The sequence below is a fragment of the Mus pahari genome, chromosome 10, assembly GCF_900095145.1.
Source record: "Mus pahari chromosome 10, PAHARI_EIJ_v1.1, whole genome shotgun sequence".
NCBI classification, from domain to species: Eukaryota; Metazoa; Chordata; class Mammalia; order Rodentia; family Muridae; genus Mus; species Mus pahari.
This window is the reverse complement of record NC_034599.1, coordinates 101,166,061-101,176,202: the sequence shown is the minus strand read 5'-3', so window position 1 is coordinate 101,176,202 and position 10,142 is coordinate 101,166,061. Positions and strand designations below refer to the sequence as shown.

Sequence of the window (10,142 nt, the reverse complement as noted above, 5' to 3'; positions counted from 1 at the left end):
GAACTCAGAAATCCGCCTGCCTCTGCCTCCCGAGTGCTGGGATTAAAGGCGTGCGCCACCACACCTGGCTCTGGTTAACTTTCCCAGTCCTGGTGGGCAGACAAGAGTTAATCGGTTCTGGTTCTTAAGGGCCTCCTTTCCCAAGCTTGGGAAGGTGAGATATTTATCCGGCTGATACTTCCAACCTTCCCTGGTGGAATTCCTCAAAGCAGATTAATAAATCTTGAAGGGCCCGGTTTTCCCCTCTCACCTCCCTGCCTAGGGCCATTAAGTGTCCCCTCCCCCAGCAAAAGAAGGTGGCTTGCACACCACACCTCGGACCCTGCTGTGTCTACAGCTTTGGATATTATTTTTATTAACATTCATGCCAGAGAGCATGGACACATAGGGTGGTCCTCTGTGCGCACCTTTTAAACTTGTTGGACCTCTAGGGGCCAAGGGGCAAAGGATTTGCTCCTGTTTTCCAGAGAGAGAAACTGAGGCTCAGGCAAGAGCAGGTCCAAGGTCAGGCAGGAGGCAGGGAGGAGGCCAGAAATAGAACCCTGGTGTCCTGGCCCTGCTGGCGCCCACATCAAGTTGGGTCGATTCCCTCTCAATTAGCTCTGAAGCCGACACCCACAGTGACTAAAAGCCCAGCTTCCTGGCAGCCGGCCTACGGTGTTGTTTGCTGTGCCTGTGCAGGCCTAGGGCAGGGCTGGAGGACGCTTGGGGCCACCCCATCCTGGAACCTAGTACCTTTGCCCAGGAAGGTTCATCAGCCAGGGTGACCTCCCTGCTCTCACCTGACTTTATGCCATAGTGCTATGCTTAGATGTGAGCTCAGTCCAGCAGTTACTTGAGCACCTACTGTGCGCTGTACTCTGGGAACACTGCAGTAAACAAGATGGAGTGTATATAAGGAGACTAACTGAAAACTCCGTATTAGGTGACTCCACCGCAGAACTCCCAGGCCGGCCCTGCGTGCCCTCTCCCCTTTAAGTTCCCTGGGTCCACAAAAAGTGGCTGTCAGTGAAGAAAAATGTTTGTGGGGTGCAAGTGGAGACTGACTCAGAGAGGGGGGTTTCACAGCTGACTTGGGGCTGGGAAGAAGCGAGGGTCTTCCCTTCCGGTGTGCACATCCGGGGTCCATAGAGAGTTGCTCTTGGGAAGAAGCGCTGCTGGTACCGTGGGCTCCAGGACTCTCTTTCTTCTCCCTGCTTAGATGGATACAATAGCCGGAAGGCAAGTTTGGGTGAAAAAGCCAGCCTTGGGTGTTACAGTGGAAGGTGCCACCTCGCGCTGGGTTTAACTAAACTCTCCTAGGCAGAGGTGCTAGTGTGAGGGCCACACTGCTCAGGGAAGATAAAAGAACAAAGACAGGAATCAGACCAGATTCCAGCTTGCAGCCCACCCATCCGCCCGGGCACCCTAGATCTAGAGCCAGGAGGGCATGAGAACCCAGGGTTCATTCAGACGGAGAGGTTTCTGTGGTCCATCTCCTGGGCTTCCATTAGCAGCACAGAGAATGCCAGGCACAACCAAGGAGCCAAGTAGGACCAGCTTCCAGGGCACCAGATGTGCCTTTTCCTCCTGCTTCTGGGTGCTTGCTGGGATCCTAGACAGTAGGCCACCCCCACCCCCACCCCCGATGGTGCCTGCAGTCCCTTTTGCCCAGAATCACAAGCCAAGTTAGGATAGAAAAGCTTTTCCTTCCCTGTCCTGGGCCACTCTAAGTCCAGGACGCGGCCACCTCCCTCACAGCAGCAGGGAGGTGCCAGGCCCTGCCAGGGCCTTTGTTCAGTGCAAGGAATGTTTACTTTTTGTCAGGAAGCCCCCACCCCCATGCCACTGCTGTCTGGATTGGCTTAGGCCAGGATTTAGGGCTGAGCAATGTTTGATGGGAGTGAGGGACCTTGTGGTGACATGACACAGCTGGGCTGTTAGGGAAACTGAGGTGTAGGAATCAGGAGAGGGAGTGAGTGGTCACTGTGTGAAGGGACATCAGGACCAAGACACAGAATAGAAAAGGCCCCAGAACTTCTGTGGAGCTGGGCTCTGACCTCAAGTGCACCTGGCTCCTCCGTGGGGGCAGCGAGGGGTGCTGATGGCCGCCCACCTTACTTCATCTGCATTGGGCGTCATCAGTGGACCAGGTTACTGTATCTTGTTGGGACTGAGGAAGCTAGAGGTCAAGGGGGGTCACAAGTCATTTACTTCACCTGGAGGCCGGGGAAGGTGAATATAGGCCAAGGTGTAAGGGTTTGAAGCAAGCTTTGACAGAGCGTTGGCCGGCCTAGGCTTAACTAGGTGGGAGGGTGGGGCTGGAAAGCTGGAGTATCGACCTGGGCCCTAAGGGTTCCCCGAGTCTCCAAACTTTGAGGAGCTTCTAATTGTAGAGAAATGAGGAGGAGGGGTGGAAGTGGTTCAGGAGCTGAGGCCGTGGTGGCGGCATCTGGAAGCTGGGCAGGGGTCAGGTGGCTTTGACACCTACAGCGGGTTTGGAGCTGTTAAACTCGGGAGGGATGGACGTTCCAGGATGAGCCGGGATGACAGTTGGCTTTGGAGGAAATGGAGGCCGGCTTTGTGTGATGATATCAGGAGGCTCAGCCTGAGGCAGTCAGGCCGGGAGCCTTGGCCTGTTAACTCAGACCCTTCTCAAGCTTCGGATGGGACGCCCTGGTCGGGCCTTCCGAAGCCCAGGCCTTGTCTCAGGCTCTGGCATGCTGCCCACCCCGCCCTGCTGGCTCCGGCTTCCCTTGGCACTGATTGAGGAGCTGGTGCATGCTGGAGGAGTAAATCATGTTCCCTGGCAGCCCTCACGGCTTCGTAATCGTAAAGAATTTAAAGAGAAACTGCCAAGATGCAGATCTTACCCGGGCCCCTAAAGGCATCTTTTACCCTGTGGCTTGGGAGCCAGCAAACCCCAAAGTAGGTTCTTGGCTGCTTAACCTGTATGTGTGTGCACACCTTCCACCCCGCCCATTCTCCAGACGTGAGAGCTTAGAAGATGGCTTCCTGGTCCCCGATTACTAGGAGTGCCTCCTTCAGTTAGAGAGTATCATACAGATGTGGTCAAACTCCAAACCTACCCCTGGTGGCTGTGTGGATTCCATAATGTGGCTTAGGGTCTCTGAGCCTTGGTTTCCCCTTCATAAGGTGGAAATGGTGGTAACACCCTGAAAACAGCCTCAACTGTAGGACAGGCAGGTCCTGGATTTGAGATCCTCCTGTCTCAGCTTCTGGGGTGCCTGGGATTAGAGGCCTGTGCTGCCAGCCCATCCAGAGAGCTGTCCTGTTTGCATCGTGGTCATCAATACACCTTGAACAGCAAATTTGCCTGTCCCCACTGCCTTCTGGAAACCAGGGCCAGGAATAGTTCCGACTTCATTGTGGTGGATTATGTGGCTACTGTCCCCAGCAGAGAAGAAAGGCGCAGTGACCAGGATGGTGGCTAACAGGTGAGGGTTGATGGGGCATGCCCCAAGGGCTCCTCACCTTTGAATTCAGACCTTTGGTTAGGGAAATAGTGGCTGGAAAGGATCTGCTGGGGCAGAGGGGTGGAGAGGGAGAGAATTCCTACCATGGGCGGTCGGAAGGCAGGCAGCCCTCACGGGCGAGGTGGCGCTTCAGAGGCAAAAGGGCTGGAAAGGAGAGAGTTGGGGCAGAGGGGAGTTCGTAGCACCTAGCACCCCGTGGCCTTTAGTTCTGTTGCTTGTAGCAGGGTCCTAAGTATAAGCGGTAGGGGAACTTCATGGTAGATGCACTGGGGGAAAGCAGGTGTCCTGAGGCGCTGGCCTCCCGGTGACATGGGCGCCCCGAGCCTGGCGTGAGCACCTGGGCATCTGCAGTGACACCCACCCCTGACGCCACGGGATGGGTGCTGCTCTGGCTTCTGCATCTTGTCTAAGGGTAGCCAGCCCCAGGCCGCTCAAAGGGGCCGGCGAGGAGGTCTGTTGGCCTGGCCCAGTGCTATCCTGGGAATCTGAGCCCTGCCTCAAGGGAGCCCTTGGAGAAGCGGAGAGAATTCCTGCTGCATTTTTCTTAGAAATAGCAGGAGGGCCTCTGCCAGAGACTTGGATGCCAGAAGGCTACAGCCTGAATCTGAAGCCCAAGCTCACGTGGGTGCCTGAGCTTGGCAGGGCCCGTAGCTCCCACCCAGGCTGCTCAAGCCCCAGGAGAGAATGGATGCCTTCTGGGCTCCAGACCCTGACCTATGGTCCGGACCTGGCAAAGAACAGAGCCTGGGCACCGGCTACTGGTCTGGGATCCAGAGGACCCATCTAGGGTTGGGCTCAGCTAGGCCCACTGGGGTACACCCGATCTGCTTGCCAGCACCGGCTGTCTGGGGCTGGCTCTACGCAGGCAGGGACAGACACAGCATCAGTGCCTCTCCGGGGACCAGGAATGCTGGGAGTCTGGAGAACTCAGTTCTAGCAGCTCTTTCCTCCCACCATCCCCCTCCCACCGTCCATCCCCCTCCCACCGTCCGTCCCCCTTTCCTAACTGCCACCTTGCTGTGACTTTCTCCTCTGACCCCATCTTTCCTCTGAAGTCTCCATAGCTAGTCAAGAACCAAATTTCCTCTCCCTTGGGACTTGGTGCTGTTCCCTCTATGGGAACCGGGATGGTATACAGCAGGCGGCTGGAATCTGGGGATTTGTGGGTTTCCCAAGCAGTCAGAGACTAGGTGGGTGGCACTCGAGGGGGCTGCAACTGAGCTGCTGTGATTTTTAACCCTTTCCTGACCTGGCGCCACCGCAACTTCTAAGGCTGGCCCTGAGCATCTGTTCTCTGTCAGTTTCCCCATGAGAGTGTGAAAGGGTGGGGGCTGAGACTGGGGCGTCCTGTAAGGGTGATGGGAAGGGGCTGCAAGACTCTGGGGATCTCAGGACAGCAGAGATGAAGGCTAGGCCTAGGGCAGGGGGAAGGGTCTTGACACCCACCAGCCTGTCGTCCCACCCTGGCCTGTCTGTCTGCAGCGTGATTTATAGCAGTAAATGAGCCATGCAGAGTTTGTTGTCTTTTTCAGTCACGGGGGAGGAGGAGGAGGTGGCGGTGGTAGAAGAAGCAGTGAGAGGTTTCCGGGCCAGGTCTGGAATGTGGGAGGAGGGGTGAGTCCCTGGGGCCATTGGAACAGGAGACCTCTGAAGACTGGCTTACTCTTTCCACCTGAGAAATGGGGAGCGGTCCTCGTTACTCTTCTCCCATTTCTTGAGGATTCTGAAATCCGGGATTGCCTGGCCCTAGTTACCCTACCCTGGTCACCTTCTCCCATCCCCTGCACAAGGGCAACTAGGGACCACCTTGCTTCTTCAAGCTGAGTCCAGGGCCCTGCCTTCCGCCTACGTGACATCCCCCCGCGTGTGTTTTCCCACGGCACCTGTGCATGGGAAGGGTCCTGGTAGGACCTCCTGGCCTTCTGTCCAACAGTCCAGACCTAGAATCGTCAGATATCACAGGGCCATGGGAAAGACAGAGCCCTCTTCTGCTAGGCTGGAGGGAGGGACATCCTTAGTACACGGTGTGGCCCTCTGGTTCTGCGCCTGCCAGTGTTTGAGTGGATGTCGTGACCTTGCTGGGCCTCCTCCCCTCTGGCTCTTCCTGGATTCAGGATGAGCTGGTCCCCGGTCTCTTGTCTGCCCTCTCCTGGGCGGAGCAGGTGGGCAGTGGGGCAGAACGGCCGGCCGGCCGTGGGAATAGCACGTCTGGGCCTGCTGGCCCCAGCCCCCTACCCTGGCCCCTGAAATGGGACGCAAGAGTGGAGGAGCCTTAGTCCATCTGGGCGGCTCATACTTGATGTTTACTGAACTGCTGGGATGTTTACAGTAGCCCTTAAGAAGCGCCCCCTTGTTTTAGAGGATTTCCCATCTGGAGGGTCCCACCGGGGGCTCTTCCTACCTCTCTACCTCCCTGCTCCTGTGGGACAGGAGGGCAGAGGGCGTGCGGACCTGGAGCGGTGACGCTCAGGAGTAGGTTTCCTGAAAGTGGCAGCTGTAGGTGGTGAAATACGGTAACTGGGTTCCCAGTTCAGACATTTAAATTAAATTCAATCAGAGTGGTTATTGAATATAAACACGCGGAGTCATTTACATGTTAATTATGTTGAACGGACTATGAGGCCATAATTAGTTGCTAATTGGGTGAGAGCGGTTGTAATTGGTTTTGTTGGCACAGACCTGGCTCACCTGCCTGGTGGGGGGGCGGTGCCTAGGAATCCTGGGAAGGCTCCTAGCTCTTAGTCCCAGTGCCTGGTGAGGTTTGGGATAGTCTACTCCCTAGGGACTTGCAACTTATCACCAAGTCAAAGGCGATCAGCAGCGAGGCCTTCCCTTGCCCTGCCCCAAATGATTCATAGCCAGCGTGCCCTCAGTGGCAACCACAGCAGATAGCATTGTTGCTGATGGGTGCAGAATTGACTTGGTCAGTGGGTGAAGTCTTGGCTTTGGGTATGGGTGGGGTAGATATGCTGAGCTTGGGGGTGGGACATAGTAAAGCTTCTGGGATGCCCTACCCCCTACTCAGCCTGGCTGGGGCTCTCAGGCTTGTAGAACTGTGGCCAGGGGCTGAGGCCTTCCGGCTGGCCGGCCGGCCGCTCATTAAAAGAGGATTAGGCTGGGAGCCAGGGGGCCAGGCCAGCCCCTGGGCCTTCCTCTGGGGCCCCTCATAGCTTTGGAGGAGGGAAAGATGCTAAGGGTGACCCTTCCCTAGAGTCCATGGGAGTGTTGGGTGGGGGTTGCCTGGGCTCTGCCACACATGTCACCACCACTGTTAATATATGTATGTAGATATATAACTTAATATAACATTTTATATGTTCATATATATGTGTATACACACACACACACACACACACACACATATAATCTTGTCTACTTCAGTTCCCGTCCTCAGGTCAGGAGGCCTGTCTTCCTGGTGGACAATGCACTAACAAAGATCTAGACTGGCAGCCCCTTCACACCCAACCCCATTTCTCTTCAGCTCAGGAGTTAGGACTGCCACTCGCCCACAGGAGGTCAGAGGTCAGGGCTAGGGTACAGGGACCTGTCTATCACTCCCTCATCCCCAGCCCTTTTAGGGGAGGTCAAGCTGTCAGTCAGAGCCCACCGCTTTGTGGATCTGTAACCAAGGGGGCGGGTCACCCACCTCTGGTCCAAGATTCCTCTTTGCAACAGCCACTGCCTCACTGGTAGCAGGTCTGGTGTCCTAGAGACAGGCAGTAGGGGGTGAGGCCCTCCCATTTAGGGGTCTCTAGTGAGGGCTGTGGACACGCCCACTGGCTCCTTTAAAGTAAGGCATCAACCATTGCTTCCCACAGATGAGGAAGCAGAGGCCCCCCGCCAGGGTCAAGCTCCAAAGGCAGTGGGATTATTCCTGCCCCTGGGACCTTGGCCAGGCCACTCTGGGCCAGGACAGAATGTCTGACAGCCATGGGAGAGGTCTGGAAGCTGGGAATGGCTACGGAAACCAGTGTTCTGATGCCAGAAAAGGCTCTTCCTTCCCATGACGGGAAAATCCTTCCCGGATACACCCCACCCAACCTGTGCCCAGCTTGGGTGAGAGCAGGGGTGTGGGGCTCTCCCCAGGAAGCAGCACCCAGGCCCCCACCCTCCCCTGACAAGCTCAAAAACCTAGTCAGGCTTGAGCCCCCCAGCTGTCACACTCTGAGCAGAAGTCAACCTTGGCCTGAAGGTGTGACCAAGCTGGGTCTGAATCCGCGGTACTGATACCGTCTCAAGCCCCGGGAACTTTTTGGCCCACGTCCCTTGAAGGCAGTGGTTCTCAACCTTCTTAGCTGCCACCTCTTAGTATGTGTAGCTCCTCGTGTGGGGGTGATCTTAGCCATACAGTCATTTTTGCTGCTACTTCATAACTAATTTTGCTATGGTTATAGACCATAACTTAAACATCTGACATGCAGATGGTCTGAGGCGACTCCTGTGAAAGGGTCATTCAGTCCCTGAAGGGGTCACCACAGCCCACAGGTTGGGAACCTGTGCTTTCTGAGTCTTGGGCCCAAGAGGATCTAAGGCAGTAGGATCTGCTGATCCTGCAGGTGCCAGCTAAGGATACCTCCTTCAGTTCCTCCTCCACTCTGAACCAGGCTTCTTGGAGGGGGAGGGAAAGCCCCCAGATCCTTTGCCCTGTGATACACAGGTTACGGTACATCAGGCAGCTAGTTCTACTTCCTAATTTTGAACACCACTGTCTTCCTGTCTGCAGCTAGGGATGTGGGACAGTCATAGGGCTTTTGATTTGCATTTTCTTGGGACATCTAGCAGGAGTGGTGTGAGCACTCCAGCTGTGAGTTAGCAAGGCTAGACCCTGGCACGTGGCTCTCTCTAGACACTGGAGAACTACCCAGCTCTGCCTTCGCTTATGTAGGCTGCCTCGGATGAATTGAGTTAGCTGTGCCTCTGTGGATGTGGGCTTGAGTCAACAGGATGCTTCTTCCGCCCCTGTAGCCCTCTCCGCCTGTCTCCCCAGCCTTAGGAAGTGGGGTAGCAGGGATGTGTGTGACTGGATGTCCTTCAGGTGATGCTGACAGCTGGAAGGAAGCCTGTTTCCTCAGGAAAAGATCTGGGAGCCCCAACCCGCTCTCCGGTCCCCCCTCAAGACAGGGAAGGCCAGAGGAGTGACAGCTTTCAGAGTCTACCTGGGCCACCTTGAATGTCAGATTTAGGCAGCCCGTGAAATGCTCTGGACTATAAAATGAGGCCCAGAGAGCCAGGATACTTCAGCAGCCCAGAGTGGAAGTGGAGCCATAGCCAAGGATTCCCGACCCTCCTTCCCCACCTCTTCTCTGGCCTGCCTTGCCTCCCGGGGGCTCCCCTCCTCCTCACCATTTCCACAGCAACTAAAGCATCATGTCCTGTGACACCAGAGTGTCCCATAAAACCAGAGCCATTGATGCCATATCCCGAAGCCATTTAGAGGAGTCCCCAGGGTTCTGAATCAAGTGTCTCCGTGATGGAGGATGCGTCACCTTCCGGCTCTCTGTCCCCTGGCAGACAGTCCCTATCACTAGGACTGGCTTCCATGGGGCTCTTCTTCATCTTCATGCAGTCTGCCTGTTGCTTCCCTTCCCTGTACCCCAACTTCCTCACCTGTGAACTGGATGTAGGCACAAAGCTCTGAGGAGAGTGGGTACCTGGCTGCGTGGCACCCTCTACCTAGGGTCAGACTGGAGGAGATACAGAGGCCACGTATGTTGGATCAAGGAGAGACTCCTGTCCCCTTTCTAGAACATTCCTTCCCTCTCTGCTCAGTGATGTCTCTCTTGTCTTTCTCACAGGGAGCTGGGGCCCTGGTTTGGACTTGAATCTTGGGTCATGGCAAACATGGTGCAGCATGAGGCAGGGTCTAGACTGGGGTCGAGAGTGGGTAGGGATATGTGAGCTCAAGGCTTTGAGATTACGGCTGTGTGGCTGTCTGGGGACCAGCTCTCTGAATCTTCCCCTGCCCACCTAGGTGCTATGTCCACCCAATCTGCCCTCCTCTCTTCCATTGTCCCTGAAGTGCCCCCCAGCGCAGCAGAATGAATAAGGGCACAACCAAGGCCACGCCCCCCAGCCAGGGTATAAATAACCCCTGGCAGGCTACCCCAGCCTGGGGGGGCTCCACTGGCAGCCCCACTTCCTCTCTGGCCACTTCCCAGCCGTGGGGGTGGGGGAGTGTTTACTTTCCTGTTGTCACTATGACTGGGTGGCCAGGCAGGAGACTCCAAGTGACCCAACAACAGGTGCAGGACAGGTGCCCAGGCTGCCCTGCCCAGGACTTCAGAGGCACCGCCGGACAGGCGGGCGAGGCCGTAGCCAGGCAGGGATTGGCCCTTTGATCTTTTGGCGTCCCTGCGTCCCTCTGTCCCAGTGGCTGGCCAAGGTCATCACCTATAGTCCCTTGTTGCTACATAGTCAGGTCTGAGCAGGGCAAGGCTTCTCTTTGCACTGAAACTTCACACAGTAATGCCCTGAACCAGACCCTGGGTTGACCGTCAGGTCGTCTGCTGCCATAACCCACTCGTCCCATCTCCCCACCCCCAACCTGCCCACCCCCTGCTCCTTTTTAAAAAAAGATTTATTTATTTATTATATGTAAGTACACTGTAGCTGTCTTCAGACACTCCAGAAGAGGGCGTCAGATCTCATTACAGATGGTTGTGAGCC

At 55.9% G+C, this 10,142-nt stretch overlaps 1 protein-coding gene across 2 annotated transcripts in view; it reads left to right on the top strand.

The window, feature by feature from the left end:
- The window catches only part of Sema3f (semaphorin 3F), a 27,839-nt gene that overhangs the window by 5,107 nt on the left and 12,590 nt on the right, over nt 1-10,142 (top strand). The window lies entirely within an intron of this gene.